Source organism: Eupeodes corollae, chromosome 1 (assembly GCF_945859685.1).
Source record: "Eupeodes corollae chromosome 1, idEupCoro1.1, whole genome shotgun sequence".
In the NCBI taxonomy this organism is placed as follows: Eukaryota; Metazoa; Arthropoda; class Insecta; order Diptera; family Syrphidae; genus Eupeodes; species Eupeodes corollae.
In genome coordinates this window covers 156,809,042-156,830,310 of record NC_079147.1, presented here as the reverse complement: position 1 = coordinate 156,830,310, position 21,269 = coordinate 156,809,042, and the positions used below count along the sequence as shown (strand labels likewise).

The 21,269-nt window shown below is 36.1% G+C and overlaps 1 protein-coding gene across 3 annotated transcripts in view; it reads right to left on the bottom strand.

Moving 5' to 3' along the window:
• LOC129948798 (ribosome-binding protein 1) overlaps positions 1-21,269 on the bottom strand; it is a 36,195-nt gene that overhangs the window by 14,536 nt on the left and 390 nt on the right. The window lies entirely within an intron of this gene.

Genomic DNA, 21,269 nt, shown 5'->3' with positions numbered 1-21,269 from the left:
ATATAGGCGACAAATCCAGACAAAAGGTGATACACTACACAAAAATGTGATGCGATTGTCTCTAAATATAATCCAATGACTTGATCGAATAAATTGGCAGTGAATCACTTATTTAGTTTTATATTAAATTAAAACTTGATCGTTTTAAGCCTTTTAGCAGAATCATTGTTGGTATTGATTCATATCGTATATTGAGGATGTTCAGATTGAAGATTTTGAGTGTTTCATTAAAAGATATGAGAAATAATAATGAAAAAAAATGTCATGATAATACTTATTTAAGACGATGGTGTTGATTCATTCCAATTTGTGTTTCTAGATTGAATTAAATTTAAGACCTATTCTAAAGCCACAATTACGTGGTCAATGTAATGGTTAAATTAGTTGACTCTTTGACATCACCAACAAATAGATTTTTTTTCTGTCAACGTTCATAGTGCTGATGCAAAATACCTTGGCTATCACGAATGACACCCTCCGGTCAACGTTGTCCTTAAATGCGTTGACACGAATGTGGGTCAACTTTAGGTTTAATTATCTCTGTCAACTCAATTCTATCACTGCACTATAAGTTGCTCTTTGAAGACTCATAGTTCCGATAAAAATTATCAAAACATGGACAAAGAAAGCAAAAACATATAAAACAAACGCATACATTAAATTATGTGGCGCAACAGTTCGTAGAGAACCAGGGCCTGCTGACTTACAACTGTCAATTTATCAAACGGTTAGGTTTTGCCATAAGAACTGTAGGTCCATTCCATTCCTGGCATTAATACTCGCACATATGAATGCAGGGGACCTACAATTTGTATGACAAATCCTAACGGTTAATTTGAGAAAGCACTTTTCATGACAAGAATTACTCTAGTAGGATTTGGCAAATCCCTGCAAAAGGCAGTGTACCGGAAAAAATAACTTTAGATTCTAGTATACCGGTGAAAATAACTTTTGATGGCACAGGCAGGGATTACAACCAAGACCTCTGGTATGGCAGTTCAACGCGCATCAAATCTTTTAACTTTATATCCATCTATTAAATTCTACCCTGTCAATGTTGGGACACGGTCATTGCAATGACCGACAGTCCCAAAAACGAGTCACCGCTTCCCAATATCGGTGACTCACGACATTACACGGTCATAGAAAATTGACTCCAAAATGTGTGTCAAATTGAGCATAGACGGTATCGTCAATGCGCTGAGAGTGACACCCTTGGAACAGATTTCGACGCCATATTTACGTCAGAGTCACGTTGAGCTTTTAATAGTAGATTACTAACGAAACAACGAATAGTCTTTCTTTGACAATCGGGAAAAACAGAATAAACGACACCACTTTCGATAACGGATTTTGATATGGGCGAAACATAGTGGCAGAAAGTACGCGTTTTCAACACCTCAACACTCCATAAGGAACTTGGGAGTTCTCCAGATCAACCTACCGTCAACCAGTTTACCATATTGGAATCGACGTTAGACATGCTTCCAGCATTATAAATGTCCGAATTTTCTGAGGAGCTTACATCGACTCAGAAAAGAATCGTGTCAAGCCAAGGTAGCACTTTGGGTTTGCAGACGTTCGGCAAAACAGAGAGGTGCTTGGAGAAGTTACAACGTGGAGGGGCTCCAATCTCAAGACATCGCCAGATCCTTTTTTTATCGAGTCACAAGTAACCCCTCTCGATGTTTTCTGCATCTAATACAATTGCAACATACCTCAAGATGCAATCAGATAAGCCGCCTCGGATGTGGTGGCAAACAACAGAAACACAAAGCGATGCTGCATAGAAGGACGAGAGCTCTACGAGTACAAGAGTGGAAAGAAATATCGACTTCAGAGATCAAAAGAACATAGCGTTCGAAAATGCATAAAGGTTCAGAAGTTCGAAAGTTCTACGAGCATGTTAAATGAAATTCACAAATGCATACATTTCGAACCGAAGGCTGCAAAGACTAAAGTGAAAAGATCATAGTAGAACCGCAGTTAATGCTGAGGATATTAAAGGACCATTTCTGCTGTCAGTCAGGATAATCGTGACGATAGCCAACAATCCTAAATTCTCCTAACAAAGTCTCTGGTTAGAAAAATGCACCAACTTATCTTTAAAATATCTCAGTATTTGCCCGTTACTAAGAACAGGAGACCCTCTTAACACAATTGATTATAGAGACATCAGTCTACTTAACATCGCTTACAAAATCTTCCATATCGTAAAATGTGAACTAAAGCCCATCGTCACCAACCTGATAGGCCCTTATCAGAGCGGTTTAAGACCAGGAAAGTCCACAGTTGATCAAACATTAATTTTACGGCATATCCTTTAGAAAACCCAAGAAAATCAAATGGAAACCTAATATCTCTACATCGATTTCAAAGCCGCATATTACAGCATCTATAGGTACGAGTTGTATAGAGCCATGTCTAGTTTCGGCATCCCTGCCAACTCGTCCGTTTGTGCAGGATGAATAGGTGAATTCGCTGGGTTCCATAAAGGAAACAACTTAACAGACAACTTCGATGTCAAGAAAGGTTTTAAATAAGTTGACGCGTTATCATGCGAATTCTGTAGCATCGTCCTTGAAAGAATAGTGCAGGGTTCCCACACAACGCTAGAGGCACTATCTTTCAAAAGTCTGTCCAATTTGTTGTGCTTTTGTGAATATTAAGACAAAAGCTGCAAATTACAAGATGATAAACATCAAGAAAAGGCCTACAAAACTGACGTCTGAACGTTTCAACGACATAGTTCGCTATAAATAATAAGGAATTTAAACACCAGATCAAATCAAGAATAACTCTTGCTAACCGCTGTTTCTTTGGGTTAAGAGAGCAATTGATAAGTAAAGCCCTCTCACGAACAGCAAAAGTGTCACAATGTAAGACCCTCATCATCGCACCCATCCTGCTACATGGCGGATGAAATCACCTAGGCTCGTTTCGAGGGATAAGATCTTCCCAAGCGTATTCTAGGGTTTAAACTTCCTTAATATTGAAAACTCCATTTTTATCTTCACTTCCATTAAACAAAATATCAGTAGGCATTACTAATTTAGGTGTTGGCTTAATATATCGCGCCATAAAAGTAAAAAGCATGTAAAACCAAATATTACATTTTTAACAAACAAAACCGCTGCACTATATTAAACAAAAAATGTATTAATTATTATTCATACACTAATGAGAAATAACAACAAAAACCAATCGCATAGTGTTTGTGGCCATAGGTCCATAATTTTAACAGTCGTGTCGTCAAAACAAAATAAATATCAACACATAAAGAATTATTTTTGAATCATGTACCGCTATAAAATAAAATGCACATGCAAAATTATAATAAAGAGATGAAAGGTGACATTTTTTTTACTTGAAAATAAATTATAACCTTGGTGATAATAAAAGTTCTTTTTTTTTGGACTGATATTTATTTTGCTTCATAAATGGAATTTGCAAACGTCGGCATTTTACTGAAAAATTAACAGTTGTCTACTCAAATTTTAATCGAAAATAGAAAGAACCTTGACGTAATCAAAAATAAAAAAGAAACCCCACAGCACACAAAACACAACAACAAAATTGAATGCGTGTGTGGAAAATTAGTCTGAGAATTTTTCAAGTGACGAGTGGATTTTCTTTTCTCTGAAACTATCGTAGTCGTAGTCTACTACGTCATTTAACTGATCGTTATTATTATTATGATTTATATAAAATATAAATGACGAATAAAAATGTTCATTTAAATTTTTATCCGCCCGAGGAAAAGGCAACTAATCTAATCATAATCACTCATCTCAGACGATTCAGCCTAATTCTCATGAAGTAAAAGTCAATGGAAATAAATTAAACCAAAAATATTGTAAATTTAAATTATTATGAACCGGTGAAAATAATTATTGCTTTATTCTCTGTCTCTAAAAATAAATAATTCATAAGCAAGGCAGGCAGCACTCGAGTTATACATATACTAGTAGTATTCGGTATTCTGTGTACACTTTTTGAAATGAATTATCGTTTTTGAGTAAGTTTATTTTGTAGGTCGTATTTACAATTTGCCTGGAAGATGTTTTCGATTGTTCATCAAAAAATAGTAGATATGTATAAGTTTAGGTTTTGTATATTTGTACATAAATAGGTTTTTTATAAATACAATGCAAAAAATTTGCATTAACATGTTTGGGTTTGGTTTTAAGTAGTTTTATTTCGAAAATAGATTTACATTAATTATAAAAAGTGAAGGGAATAATAATTTAATTTATTGTTGGTATTTGTTATTTAAACAAAAGGTATATCGTGAAAACGTTTTTTGAGTTTTGAAACACGAGTGCGCTTTTTTGTAACGGCGGCTATCCAAATATGATCGTTTTAACTTTTCTCACTTATTCTTTTATATTTTCGTTAGGTCTTGGAAACCCTTAAAAAGCGGAACTGTTCAGAATTCTTCACTTATTTTTAGATTTAATTGGGTGGCGCAACAGTCCGTTTGAGAACTAGGGCCTAGTGACTGACAACTCTCAACCATTCCTGTGTGCGAGTATTGTTGTCAGGAATAGAAGGGACCTACAATTTTAGGCCGAATGCGAACGGCAAATTTAAGAAAGCACTTTTCATGACAAGAATTACTCTTGGAGAATTTGTCAATCCCTCTCGAAAGACAGTACCCGTGAAAAAAAACTTTAGGTGGCATAGTCTAACGCACTTTTTTTTCATTTTTATTAATTCAATCTTAAACCTATCTTAAAGCTAGACAAAAATTCATCATGCCGCGGGTACTACCTTATTTTTTGATTATATCTCAAGAAAAACAAGAAAAGCAAAACTGTTTAGTTTTTGCTTAAGAGTTTGTTATCAGTGTTCTAATTCAATTTCGCATTACGTAAGTGTAATAACTGGAAAAGGTCTTCCTTTGCTCACGGAAGCACTCACTCAAACAGACTTAGGATCTTTCTTCCCACAATTGGAAATAAGATCATATCTTTGGGAAGCCAACACGGTTACCCTCCGTTGGATGCCAAGGCACTGTGGTTAGGTTAGGTTAGGTTATAGTGGTTGTCCAAGATGGAAACGGACACACTTGTGATACGACATGAATCTTAAGGCTTCCTTCTAAGCTCAATGGAACCAGCTTGAGTCCATTACGAAACGTGAGAGGCTGATTATACCGATATGATTTAGATCGTTTAGATCGTTAAAGAAGAATTCTCCTAGGTAATTCTTGCGTTTTCGAGCTAGAGCAGGGCATGTGCAGAGAAGATGAAGAACCGTTTCTTCCTCTTCTTCGTCCATACAGCTTCTACAAAAGCCATTTGAGAATACGCCTAGTCTCATGGCGTGCTTTCCTATTAGATAGTGTCCGGTTACGACACCTATTATGGAGCTTATATGCGATCTGCTTAGAGAGAGCAAGCAACTTGAACGTTTTAAATCCAGTCATGCCAGATGTTTTTTGTGGCATGATACGTGGTGATGTTGTTCCAACTGGGGCCTGCCCTCCTCCCAGCGTCTTGCATTAGCAACAGTTTACAAGTAGCGATTGGTATGCCAGTACTTGCTAAACGTGGTAGGATGGGCTGTACTGTACCGTTCCTGGCGAGTTCATCTGCCTTACAGTTACCTGGAATGTCTCTATGACCCGGCACCCAGCAAAGGTGAATATTAAACTGTTGCGCCATCTCCATTAGAGATGATCGACAGTTATGGACTGTTATAGAGTTTGTAGAGACAGAGTCCAGAGATTTGATAGCGGCCTGGCTGTCAGAGAAAATACGGATATCAGATGTTGATATCACGTTTTCTTTGGGCCAAGACAAGACTTCCTTAATCGCCAAAAGTTCCGCCTGGAACACGCTACAATGATTGGGAAGGCGGAATGAGAGACTTAATTTCAGTCGTTCAGAGTACACACCTCCACCAACCCCTTTTTTGGTTTTTGAGCCATCTGTGTAAAAATGGATTTACTCATCCTCCAAGAATGTCCTATCCTCCCAAAAATATCTGGTAGGTATAGAAATCTGGAAGTCTCTGTCGAATTGTAGTTGGGGGATGGTGTAGTCTGTGTGCTTTGAAATTGATTCTAAATACCTTAGAATTACGGAGTGGCCAATGTTGTTGTTAGTCCACTGCGACGAAGCATTGAGGCGAATAGCAGAGCTTGCAGCTATTTGTTTGCTAAATATGTCAAGAGGTGTAAGGTAGAGCAAGGTGTCCAGTGCTGCAGTCGTGCGAAGCGATCCGCTTATACATAGGCAGGCTGAACGTTGGACTTTATTTAACTTATCCCTGTTTATACCTTTCTCTAAAGCAGTCCACCATACTGCCACACCGTACGTTAAAATCGGTCTAATTACCGATGTGTATAGCCAATGCGTTATTCTAGATTGTAAACCCCATTTATTACCAACAGCTTTTTGCGAGAAAAGAGAGCTACAGTAGCTTTTTTGACTCTTTTCTGTACGTTGCGTTTCGAATTTAGTTTTTTGTCTAAGACAAGACCTAGGTATTTAGCCTCGTCTGAGAATTTTAATTGGATTCCTTTAATATAACAAGGGTTGACAAATGGAATTTTGTATCTCCTCGAAAATAAGACCAGATCGGTTTTGTGTGGGTTAACACCCAGTCCACACCGATCAGCCCAAAGTATTAGTCTGTCTAAGGCATTTTGTAAGAGTTCTTTTAGAATATTAAGATGCTTTCCTGAAACTGCTATAGCAACGTCGTCCGCATAGGCTATCACTCTGAAACCCTCCGCATCCAGACTAGTTAGGATTTCATTCACCACTAGGTTCCAGAGGAGAGGGGAAAGAACACCACCTTGCGGTGTCCCTCTACTAACGAATCGTCTGCTAGAAGAGTTACCCAGTTTTGAGTTAATTATTCTGCTAGTAAGCATTAAATGAATTAACTCCCGAAGCGAACTCTCTACATTTAGAGATGTCAGTGCAGAAGTGATTGCAGATGTGTCCACGTTGTTAAAGGCACCTTCGATGTCAAGGAAAGCAACCATAGTGAACTCTTTATGATGGAGGGAATATTCGATGGTGCGTACTAAGGTGTGTAACGCTGTTTCCACCGATTTACCTTTACAAGGCACTGTGACATTAACGAAAATGAAAAGGGAGACAAATTGGCTAAAACGGATCAGTGCTTAGTCCGAGCCATTTGGTATCAATGATTTATATTCAATTAGAGCAAATAAATTAACTAATCAACCAAAGTTTCAGTAAAATTGGAAACAGTAGGTGGTCAGCTTATGAAACTCGCAGGCTTTCGAGGAATCTGTGGCCAAAGATTTCCAAAGGTAAAACAAAATCCCTTTTGCAACTAGGCAGACCTCAGTTGTCTGATAAGACGGAGGAAGATACCTTTCACTTTCTATACGAATGACCAAACCCACCGAAAAGAAGAATATAATTATTAGGAAATAATTTCGACTACCTATGTCTTCATCTCTCCCCTGTCCCCTAAAAACGTTTTGAAAGTTTTCCAGTAATCAGAAGTGTTTTAGAGAGGAATCCATAACCAAAATCATCGCCAAACTTACTATACCTTGCCTAATGCTTCCCCATTTCCTGGAGCACAATGATATTCAAGATATCCAATTGAGATGCTTCTCGGCCTTTGCAGATGCAGCACTGCATACCTAACCTAACCCTTTCTATTATTAGAAAAGATTCCAAAATTATCACTTGGTACAAAATTACATGCATAAGCCACATGGGCAGATCATTCCCCATCATTCTGCTCATCTGGGTAATTTTTTGATCAACTGATTCATTTTTTTTAAATCTTTGATCAATCATTTTGTTGTTTTTTTAATTTTATTTGATTTGTGAACACACCCTTCAACTTACATCTGTCATTGTCAATATATTTAGTAAACCCAACTTTTACACAAACGATCAACGTTTGCAAATTATACAAAATTTCTTAAGATATGGCGGAATACCTGAACTTTAAGAGCGTTAAGTCGAATTTTCGGTCGAACTTTTTGCACCAGTAGATAATCAATAATAAGTTTAGTTCAAAAATTTAAACCTACATTTTGTGATGTTGCCGTGTCAGTGACAGCGAGACAATGATTTGGTCGAAGTGTCGAAAATATCGCTACCGTTCAGGCATCCTAAGCAAACGATCGTATCTATCAATATCACGACACGGTGTTTTCAAGAATTGGGCATTGGTTTGGTTTACACCCGTGCAAGATCAAGTTGACCTAAGAATTAAAGCCAATGGACCATTGACAGATGACGTACGTTCTCCGATTTGGCTTTGGAAAAGATAATCCAATGTGATAAATTTTATTCCAAAATCATCATCACTGACGAAGCTCATTATTGGCGTAATGCATTCGTCAATCAGCAAAATATTCGTTATTGTCGAATACCACTTTTGCTTCATGAACCAACCTTTCGTCCACAAAAAATAACTATTTGGTGCATTCCAGTGGTGTTATTGGTTCATATTTGTTCGTGGATGATAGCAATCTTCACGTTACACGTAACAATGGACAGGGTTATCTCGCGATGATGATGATGATGAATTGGAAGATACGGACTAAGACAAGTGGCTTTTAACAGTTTGGTGCCACAAGCCACACAGCTCAGTTTGATGAGCGTATTATTTGCCAGTTATTAGCGGCCGCGATCTTGCGATTTAACGTCTTTAAACTATATTTTCTTTGGGGCAACGTTAAGTCATTGGTTTATGCCAACAAACCTTCGACGCGACGTTGGAAAAGCTCAAAGCTAACATTGAATGCGAAATAGCGGCCGTTTCTATCGAAATTGGTGGCCAATCGATTGGGTCCAACAAATCAACTGCGTGCTTAAATATCAAAATGCATGAGTTGTATTCGGAATCTTCCACTAAAGTTATGTGTTTATAAAAACTAACAAAGAAACTAAAGCCGGCTATTTATAACACAAAATAACTGCGCAAATTGGTTGTGTTGTAAAAGGTGTTATTTGTGCCTGTGTTACAGTGTAAAAATACAAATAATTTTGATATTTTCTCAGGTTCGTCAACTTGTGCAGATATTTTGTGACGTGAATATGAAAATCTGTACAACCCGCTCATTTAAAGAACGAATAATAATGAGTAAAGAACAAAAATATTGGGTCGAATTTCTGAAGCTATACAGGAAATATCTACCTGTTTGGAAAGCAGAGTACAGCAACAAGATTATGAAAAATCTAGGATATGAATGTTTATTTCAAAAATAAAAATAACAACCGTGACACAGCTGTCAAAATAATAAATAATTCCCGGACAAATTAGTGCAATAAGGTCAAGAAAGTCCAAAGCAATCAGAAGTGAGCGGATGATATTTTTGGAACCTTCATTATGGTATTTTTCAACACATTTGTTCCTGGAAGATCAACAACCTAGTACCCCAGAAAGATCAAGATCTCTCATTAATGATGATTTTCATATCAAATTTATATTTTTGGTTTTGGTAATCCTTGGTAAACATTGTTTTTTTTTTCTCTAGAGAGCGATTTTTTGACATGTTTACTCACACAAGATTTTTTAAAACTAAGAACTATGCAGTTTACTTAAACACTGTTTTGTAAAAACTAACTTGCGTACAAAATCAATTTGCGCATTTATTTTGTGCCTTGAAAGGCAGGCCTATTTGCCTTATTTTGTTGGTTAAACTTAAATCAACATCTCTAACAATGTGTTGCTCCACGCTTATTTGAAAAAAAAGGTTTGACTCCTTTGAACTATAATTGAAAGAAGTGTAAAGTGAGTATCTTTAAAATATCTTTAACAACTAATCTATAATAAAATCAACAAAACATCACGGAGTAAAAACAAAAACATTCATCAATGAAACCGCCTCAAGGATGCCAACATTTCCGTTCGATTCCTCAAATTAATAATGTATAATAACATATTTAATTTAAAATTAATAATTCCAAGCATTTCTTGTGAGAAGCACACGTATGCATGTTTATTTGTCATACACAAATATTTATTATTTATTTTATATTATTTTTTTTTTAAGTATAAATAAGACATACAAACAAAAATTGTCACTAGTTTAGTCAGATTGCAGCAAACCATTTCCAACTGCCTTTAAACTGTTGATTGTCGTCAATTTGCACAATTGGTCTATTTTGCTCTAGAGCAAAAATCAATAAAAAGAAATATTAAATTTGAAAAGAAACAAAGCAACATCGAACAGTTATCTGTTTTAAGTTTGTATAAGTCAACAATTGTACACATATTGAGATATGTGAATAAGGGAAAGTATAATATTTTTATTGAAATGTATAAGTAGTAAATGCTTTTGCGTGAAGTTTATTTATATAGCGTTTTTTTATTTTTGTCATTATAAGTTTACTTTACCGAAGCCAGGCAGGCGATTGATAAAATACACAACATTACCACAGACCGAGAGAATGAGAGACGAGATGGATGAGAAGCAGTGTTATAGTTGGAATGTACTCAATGTTCATTAGATTTCCCTAGCGTCCAACTTTGCTGTAGAATCATAGAACCTACTAAATGATGGCATGAATGTGATGGCACAGTCTCGAAAAAATAACACACACAATAATTAATCAATTTAGCCCAATGTTCTTCTTCTCTGCTCGTTGTGGTTTTTTGTTTCGCAAAACTATGATTTTAAATGGGTTACAGTGCTATTAACCTGAATGTATGTTTATTTAATCTATATATTGCATTTTTGCAAGGTAATGCACACACAAGACTTTTATGTACACAAGAATGCATACAATGGATTTCTTCTTATTATGTTTTGTTCTTTGCGTTTGAAGTTTTTACAAAATTAATATCATTCTCATGTGAAAGTTGGAGTAGAAGGTAAATCGAAACTTCTTGAAGGCCAGGAGCGAGTACCCTGAACTGTTAAACCAAATTTATGTTAAACTAAGTTAACTAATGTAAGGGACGAGAAGGTAGAAAAATGAGACGCCCCAATCAACCTCAGTCAAAGTCACATTCAAGTTGGGAGTACATTCTTGAGTCTTCTATGATTTTCATTATCCATTTATGAAATCATCTGAAAAAATGTTTGATTTGGCTGTAAAGCTATTGTACCACCACTTCTCGCAAGTTTTCTAATATTTTTTCCTGAACATCATAGATGAGATGATGTATCGATCTATGAAATTAATAATCAACAGAATGAGGGAATATTAAACACATCATTTGGGACACCAAATGTCATTGAGATAATAAAGAATTTAATGAAGGTGTTTTAGTATGGTTTGGGAACATGTCTTTTGCAAAATATGTTTTAAGTTCTAAAATTGGGGAGAGCATGCTGTATGTACTAAATGATTATTTCAATTTGATACTGCTAACAACATTCAAAGAAAAAAGTTAGTTTTGGTTTTTAAATAAACATTTTACACTAGTTTTTAATACTAGAAGTTTTTGTAAAAATATCAAACTACCAGGTAGTGCATAGAAAGTTAAATAGCTGAAGCATTATTCTTTTAATTTTACATGTTAATTGTTAACCCTAAACAATAAGGCGACTACGATTTAGATATATGTGAGATAGGACATGAGTTAAAATGACACGTAAAAGGTTTTTCCAATTGAGACTTGACAACATTAACTAACTATTCATTCTTGAATCAATAACTCAACTAAACTATACAATGTCAAAACATTCAAACAATATTTATAAAAGATAAAAAAAGAGAAGGAAAGAAAAATTCAAGAGTTGAGAAGTTGCAGCTCAGATATTTCAAAGAATCCAGCACCGCCACCAATACACGCCAGCCGGTTCTATAAAACTCCCAAGAAAATGGCATCTGGTTATAGAAGCACTACCTAGTCACCGAGGTACAGGAAATTTTAGACATGTAAAAGCAGCAATGTTAGCAGCTGCTGAGAGCAAAGAACTTACTTACTTAAGGTGGCGCTACAGTCCGGACGGACCTGGGCCTCAACCAACAAGCGTCTCCAGCCAGCTCGGTCCCTAGCTAGCTGTCTCCAGTTTCGCACGCCAAGTTGGTTGAGGTCCTCTCCCACCTGCGTGCGCCACCTGAGTCGCGGTCTTCCTCTACTGGGATGATGAGTGTCTTATAGATGGTGATTTTACATGCTCGAGAGAGGACTTTACTTCTAAATTGCCTTCTAAGTCCAAAGAAGCAGCGATTTGCAAGAGTTATTCTTTGTTTGATTTCAGCGCTGGTGTCGTTGTCTGCATTAATAGCGGTGCCCAGGTAGACAAAGTCCTTAACTACCTCAAAGTTATAGCTGTCCATGGTGACGTTTTGTCCAATACGTCGTCGTTCAGTGTCCTTTTTTGATGACAGCATATACTTGGTCTTGCCCTCATTGACCACTAAACCCATCTTCTTCGCTTCCGTCGCAATGCTCAAAAACGCTCCACTGCCTTCACGCTTTGATCTTCCAATTATGTCAATATCATCTGCGTATCCGAGTAATTGGATGGATCTTTGGAAGATTGTGCCTCTAGTGTTGACGGTTGAGTTTTGCACAATTCTTTCCAGAACGATGTTGAAGAAGTCGCATGACAGTGCATCGCCTTGTCTAAAACATTTTTTGACATCAAATGCATCGGTAAGATCTTTTCCGACCTTTATAGAGCAGCGTGCATTCTCCATCGTCATTCTGCACAAACGGATGAGTTTGACAGGGATGCCAAAACTAGACATTGCTCGGTAGAGCTCTTCCCTATAGATGCTGTCATACGCGGCTTTAAAATCGATAAAGAGATGGTGGGTATCGATTTGAAGCTCCTGGGTTTTTTCCAAGATCTGCCGTAGTGTGAATATTTGGTCGATAGTGGACTTTCCTGGTCTGAAGCCACACTGATAAGGACCAATCAGATTGTTGACGAATGGCTTCAGACGTTCACATAATACGGCAGAGAGGATCTTATACGCAATGTTAAGGAGACTGATGCCTCTATAGTTGGCGCAGTTTAAAGGGTCTCCTTTCTTATGTATCTGGCACACTATGCTGAGATTCCACTCATCGGGCATGCTTTCTTCCGACCAGATTTTGCAGATGAGTTGGTGCATGCTCCCTACCAAGTCATCGCCTGCTGCTTTGAATAGTTCGGCGGTGATGCCGTCAGCTCCAGCAGCTTTGTTTGACTTAAGTTTAGATATAGCTATCTTCACTTCGTCAAGGTCGGGTAGGCGGAATTGTTGATCTGCGTCGCCGAGGTTGAGTGGTTATCTCCCTTACAGCGGAATTCGGTTCGTCATCGCCGTTATATAATTTGGAGAAGTGATCTTTCCATATTCTCAGCATGGAATGCGGTTCTACTACGATGTTCCCCTGACCGTCTTTACAGGCTTCGGTTCGTGGCTGGTACCCTTGGGAGGTTGTTTTTACCTTTTGGTAAAATTTACGAACCTCATTTCTGTTGTGACATCCCTCTATCTCCTCGATCGCGCGCTTCTCATGCTCTCTTTTTTCCATCTAAGAAGCCGGTGTTCCTCTCTCCTCTTCTGCTCGTAGAGCTCGCGAGCAGCTCTAGTCCTTTTGTGCAGCGTCGTTTTGTATGCCTCTTGTTTCGCTGCGTGCGCTTGCCGGCATTCGTCGTCAAACCAGGGGTTTCGGTGTGGTGGCCGTGTGAAACCTAGCACTTCAGAGGCGGCATCTGTGATGGCTGCAGAGCAAAGAAGCATGAATTTTAAGTCGAGACACAACATTTTTTTATCGACTTAAAAACCCCATATGATAGCATAAGTCACCAAGAGCTTCTATTGCTGATGTTTGAACTAGGGATCCCGAAAAACTGATCCAGATAAATCGCATAGGAGTACCCGTGGCCGGTTGGTTAGTGCGTAGGACTGTTGTGCAAGAGTTATTGTGTTCAAACCCTGCCTATGCTATCTAAAGTTGTTTTACGAGTTCTTGCTCTTGCGAGGAATTGAAAGACCTCCAAGATCAATTCTTGTCATGAAAAGTATATTGCCAATTTAAAACTTTGATTCTCCTCCATCCTTGACAACAATACTCTCTCACAGTTAAGAGAATAATGTCTATGACGTTGAGAGTTGTAAGTCACTAGGCCTAAGATCTAAACGGACTGTTTCCCCACCTAATTTATTTATTTTTAGCTTGCAACGTGCAAATGGTTAACAGCTTATGCTATTCTAGAGATGTGCAGGGTTTTGGCTACGACATGCGCTATCACGTGATTTCTTCAACATAAACCTGGAGCATATAGAACGCAAGAGTGGGGTTTACCTGCAAGGCACTATCTTCTATACGTCTTTACAACTGCTTGGATATCAAGCAACATCATCAGCCACCCCAAGTGAGCTGTTCTAGAAGTTTTCACATCAATGGATATACAGGCGAAACGCAGTGGTCTTAAAGTGAATGAGGACAAAAAAGTATATCCTATTAACAAAGCCCCATCTGTCCATCGCCTAGGAAAAAACGTCACTGTTGGTAACAGTGCTTAAGTCAAAGAGTACCTCCTAAAAAATATTACTTCCACGACACCTTAGAGTAATAATAGTGAAGTGCTGCTACTTCGGTTTGGTTAAACAAATGGGTTCAAAACAACTTTCCCGCAAGACAAAAGCCACGGTTTATATAACTCTTACTTTACTAATTCTTCTCTACGGTGCCGAGTGCTGGTTGGGTCCTATATGCAAAGAGGGTTAATGTAAGAGTAGATTTAATCTTGAATTGTACGAGCTGCATCAAGATGTGGATGTAGTCCAAAGGCTGCATTTGTTCGGCCACATCGATAGAATTGACAACATTCCAGAAAAGATATTCTTCAAACCTCTGCTACAGGGTCCAGCAGTTATTGACTCTATAAAGCTTGGTCTCGACGACTGGAGGGAGCTTGCAAGGGACCGCAAACGGTGCGAGAACGCAATATTTCCAGTCAAGAAAATTTACAAATCCACAGCCTCTAGGTTCGAGACGACACGTGGAATACCAAACTTCAGCTTCAGAGACCAGGTTGTTACAGGAGGGAGTTTGGAAGGCACCGCACCCCTCCATAGATCGGGAGCCGGATAAGTAAGTAATAGATTAACTATTTCACTCGTTCAATATAATCTCAAGACCAAAAAGATAAAACAAATCTTATACTGAATGAAAATAAAATAAACATAAATATGTACCTAAATAACGAATAAAACGGGGGGTTAGTAATATAAATTTTTATCATTGTACATATTTAATCAGGACTTAAATAGCATGTCATAAAAATGTTATCAAAATAAAAACACAATAAAAACTACGTTTATTTAATCTTGAGAAAAAAATGTCAACTTCTTAGTGTCACACAATATCATCATCACTAATTTCATTCAAATTTTGCAAAGAATTTTTACAGAATGAGTGCCATTTAAATTATTATTATTACTTTTAACTTTAAAAGAAAAATTAACATAAATATTTGAAAACCGATTAAAACTGGTCCAGCGACTTGAGAGATGAGATGCGTCTTCCTAAAAAACGTGATCAACATGATGAAGACTTCACAGAATATTAATTAAAGTGGGTTGATTTCACTAAAATGTAATTTCTATTTTATTTATTTGTTACCTACACAAATATGCAAAAATAAATATTGTTAAAAAAAACAGTAGGTAACTAAGAAAGAAATTTCATTATCAGTTTTTGTTTTTGTAATATCTTTTGACGTCAATAAACTTTGTCGTGTAATTAAAATATAAATCTACCTACAATTGATATTTATGTATGTATGTATGCATGTACTGTACACATACATATAAAGAAAAAAATAGCCACGTTAACATCAGTAAACAAATAGGTATTCAATAACAACGACAACGAGGAGGATCACTAGAAATTTTCTGCAAAGCAAATAAAATGTATACATAAAGGTACAGATACTTTAACTTTAACAATAAGTCAGTGCGAAAAATGAGGAACAAAAAGAAAAAAACCACGACCAGCTTAAGGAATGCTATCCGGTTTTTTTTATAGCTTTCTTTGCATGTAACTATCTCTTCTTAATATTCTTGTTTTTTGAATTGGGAATCACCAAATCTACCAACTTGGTAAGTAACATCAGCCGATTGAGTGTGAGTCGAGTCGACCCACAGTGTAAAAATAACTAAATAAAAATCTGCAATAACCTTCCATGTAGGAGGCAGATATTGTGTGTATTGGTTTGTACAGAAGTAGGTAAGCACATAGCTATATCCATCAGCAGTTCAGTTTGTACAAAACCATTATAAATCACATTGAAGAATGCATACGTCATTGGCATTGTCGTTTTGCAAAATGATTTTATTTTATTATATTTAATTTTTTTGTCAAATATTTATTCAGAAGTCTTAATTTTTAAACCAAGATAGGAGCTTGTGTCTGATATTAGAATCTCTATCGCCATTGCACAGTTAGCGAGAATTATTTTATGAATGTAAAATAATAAGTGAGAGATGCCTCAAAAAGGAAGATTATTTTTTTAGATTTAAATTCGGATTTTCGGAATCAGTGTGACCATGTGGGATTTATTTTGAAAATGAAGAAATTCTCCTCAATTGCTGAGAGTAATAACACTATAGGACTTAAAATAAGTCTTAAATTGTTCAAAGTTTAAACAACTTGTGAGTATTGTGCACATTTTAGAGAATGCGCAATACTACGACTCTTCGTAGCCGTGTTGACATTAGTATATTAATGGTATGGAATAAGATGAGTATAAATTGCAGACTTTTTTGATATGATTAAATAAAATGAAGCAAACACAATGAACTGAATTCGAATTTTTAACTTAGAAAAAAAAACAAGATACTTAAAAAATAGTAATCTAGATGTCCATACAAAAAATATATAAACTCATTGATTGCAACAAAAAGTTATAATGTCTTGATTTATGATTGATTGCATTTTTAAGTTTTGATTAGGAATGTACTGTGGCTCCTACAAAGAGAACTTACATTTTCGCAATTCGATTTCTCTAAGAAGTAGAAATTAGTCATCATTTTATAACATATTTAAACTCAAATTAAGTTTAAATAAAATAAAACTGCATTTTAAGTAATTAATTAGCAAATAAATTAAGAAAACAACTCCTTAAATTAGCCTATCACACATAATCGGACACTCACTGGTTTTGCACTGTAGTAAATCTCTAACAGTACTTTTCCCGTCAAATGGCAATGTTATTATTAACCTTGTATTGTGGAAGACTGTGATCAAAATTTAAGTTAACAATTTTAAAGAAAAGTAAAAGGAAAGAAGCTAAAGACGTACGATGAGAAACTACTTTTTAAGCTCATAAACTAAAATCAATTCTTATCTTCGAAATTTCCAATGATTTTTTGAAAGTGACCACGAATTAAGAAGTCAGCAACGTCTTCTTGGAATAATTTGAAACTACATATTTTTGCATTGTTAGTTAACCATTAGACTTATGACAATATTATATATTAGGTTTTCTTCACGGGTGAAGCTAAAATTGACATTTAAGGTTCAGATTGAAGAATATTTATATGGCGGATATCAAATAAAGAATTTTCTCATAAGCACACTCGAGCTACTCCGAAACATGGCGGTGGGTCAATCATGCTATAAGGTTGTGTTAGCAGGGTCTGGTGTTCGCAGCTAACAATTTGTGGAAGGTAAAATGTATCAAATTTCTAACATCAATACCCAAAACACACGTCTTGTAGAGCAAAGTGGTATTAATTGTATAACTGGCCTAAGGTGCTTGAGAAAAAGTCACCTAAATGCAATCCATGGGTGGAATCGGCTAAGGTAATTTTTGATTATCATCTTTGTGATCATAAAAAGTGATCAAACTTATTTTTGCGTCTGTGTAAGGTGATCACCAAATTTTGTTTAGAATTTGGTATCCCTTTAAAAGAAATTCACTGACGTTTGTTACAATTTCAGTGGTTGTATTCAAAAACCGTACTGAAGCTTTCCGGATAAGTTTGTGTTGTTGTAATACTATGTAAAAACACAGCTGAATCTGAAATTTTTTTTAGATGCGGATAGCATATGTGAATCAATCGCGAACGTGGGCATTTATTACCGTTTGTGTCTGCCGGCAAATAGATTTGTGTTGTCTAGTTGATAAGGTTTAAAAAAAAATACAAAAATGTAAGTAAAAATAATATTTTACACTAAACTCATAAATTAGTTATTTAAAAATATGAAATTTGTATCAATAGGATTCCAGCAAACAAAACACAAATACAGCTGATGACCACATTTATGGAAGAAAATCCCGATTTGGCCAAATCCTATTCAACCAAAAACCTGAATTCACTGGATGCCCACAGAATGCTTTGGGAGAAACTAACTCGATTGTTAAATGGTAATGGTCCACGATCAAAAACATTAACTGAGTGGAAAAAGGTAGGTATTTATTTATAATTGTAAGACTTGTCTCCTTTCATTGTTTTTTTTATTTATTTCTAGTTTTGGACATTTAGAAAGTACAAAACAAAACAAAAATTGATCGCACACAAAAAATCCATCAAACAAACCTTTTGCTGAAAAAGTTTAAAATAGTGTCGACGAAGCCATCATAGATGCATGTGGTATGGAAGCAGCAGTCGAAGGTACGAGTATAGTGACGAGCTTTGGATGTGATGAGCATGGTAAAAAATGCTTACGTCTATATTAATGATTTTTTTTCTATTTTAATTGGTAGACCTAGGAGATGAAATAATGGAACTCCTTTCAGAGAGAGTGGCAGTGAGGCCAACACAGGCGCCTGGAACAGCACAAGCACCTGGACCAACACAGGTGCCTGAAAAAAGGAAGGACATAATAAACGCAGCGAACAACTTAGAAACAAACCGATGAAAAAATCCTTTTATTGGCACAGCAACAAGCCGAACTGCAAGAGAAGTTTGTTGATCTGCAAACAAAAAAACTTGAAGATATCGATAGGACCTTGCAGGCAGTTAACAATTCAATTATTGAATTAAAAGACTGCGTCAAACTCTTGAAATTTCAAATTTGAAATTTCAGCAACTAAAAATAAAAATCAATTTCCAATGAAAGTAACAACTAAAGAGCTGTCACCAGAAAGACTCACCAAATAGTTGTTGTCACCGGTGACTATCACCTTACACAGACCGAATTTGTTGATTGTGACTGTCTCCTATCACAAATCACCTTACCCGATTCCACCCCAGCATATATGGGATGGATGCACTGGGACTTTGAGTTACTCAAATTAACTTTCCAAAGATTAAAGATATTAAGACGGACCTTTAAGAAGAAAGGAAAAAGGACTTATACGAGGAAGATTTGCTTCTATTAGTCGGGTATTTTTTTAGCTGTAATTGATGCATTTCATTTATTTTTCAGTTTTCTTGAAGAAAGAAATAGTTTCTTCTTGCATATTTTTACAATAGTGTATCAAAACTCGAGGAATTTTATTTTTATGAATATTATAGATGAACATAAAACATCTGACAAACTAATAAACAAACTCAAAATGGTTATTTTATGAATAATTATCTGAACGTTACGTTAGAAAAACAATTAAAGATGTTTGTTTCTATTTTTTTTCTCAGTCGAAATCATCGTCGACCTTACACTTTTAAGATTTAGTGAAAATAACAGTTTTACCATATGAGAGCATTATTAGATACGAATAAAATATGGAAAACTAACGACAAAAGACTTAATTGTTAAAAAAATATTATGTATTGAAAATGATGAAGGCACTTGTTACTATTTTTTTTTTGCTAATTTGCATTCTTTTCATAATTACAAAAAAATCCATCTTTTATAGATATTTAACGATACAAAACTCACTTAGTTTATATTCAGAAAAACTTTAACCTGGTCACACTACAATTTAAACTTCGATGTATTGTACGTTATTATTTTGTTGTTGTCTCGATTGATAAGAGGAAACACTAATTGCAAAAACAAAAATCGGATGTAGCTACATATTTTTTGTTTATACAAACAAATTCTTCACCCGACAACAAAATGACGAGATAAAATATAGATTACAAAAAAAAAAAAAAACATTTATAAAATATAAAGAAAAGTTTAAAAAAATAAAGAAGAAACAACAAAAATAAAAACTACCACGTATGCAATTGGAATTTTTGTTTTAAATGGTGACGACAATGACACAGTGGACACAAAGATAACGCAAACAACCGGCTTTTACTTCTGATTAAAACCATCACCCGTATGACAGAAGAATGATGGTGTAAAAAAATCCGAGAATCAGAGAAGTTGTATAGTCACATGAACAAAATAAAACAATAACCCCAGTTTATAAGCAGCAGCAGCACCCAGCAGCAGTATCATCATTCAATTAAACAATTTTACATTTACAATGAACAGAAAGAAAAAAGCATACAAAAAAAAAAACACGACACCATTGATGTGGTGGAAGCCGGCTAAGGTCATCAACCGGAAGATGAACAAGTAGCCGAGACTGCTGTGAGAGAGAAAAGAAAGTCTCCACGTTCATCGTCGTCGTGGTGCTGGTGATCGTTTCGTCAATCGTTCGTCATTGCTTATTAGAAGACAACTCTTCCCAGGCAGCCTAAGCATGAATGTATCTATGTGCAATTCATAATTATTACTTATTACATAGCACGAAATGTGTGTATATACAAATTGAAAACAAAAAAAAGGAAGAGAAACTGTATATAGGCCATGACAGACTGCGGTCGTCGTCGTCGTTGTCGGTGTAAGCGGGACGGTCGCGTTTGCGATAAATATGCAAAGTAGCAAATATGACGCGACGTCCCGTCCGTCCTCATTGTAGACTTGATCGCAAATCGCAAACGGACGAAACAAAAGAATGGAAATTGTTCGGTCATCACCGAGCAAGACCAAGTCGTTCCGTCCAATGTCCATCCATCGTCCCAATTGCAATTAATAAATTTCTGATTGGGATTTTTGCACTAGCTAAAACTAAAGCCAGCGCCTGATGCTGTCGCCGCCGTGTCCCTCAAGAGGAGCAACTTGGGGCTTCCCTGAGTGACAGGCACACAAGAGAACAAGAACTATGCCGCTGGCGGTGCTCTTCAGCTCAAGCTCACATACAAAATTGATGATGTCACTAAAAATAACTTTTAGCTCGGTGAAAATTTATTCCTCCGGCGTTCTACTTTTTTTAGTCTAAATAAAAATGTATTTACACCATTAAACCCATTTTATGATTTCAAAATTCTTTTCTTCAAGACAAAGGAAACTTTTTAACTAATTAATAAAATCCAAAATCATTTAGATATAACGATGGAGACAAAAGAAAATCAAAAAAAGAAAAGACAAGGATTTTTTCGTGGCAAGTTTTTGACGTTTCTTCATACAGGGCTCGG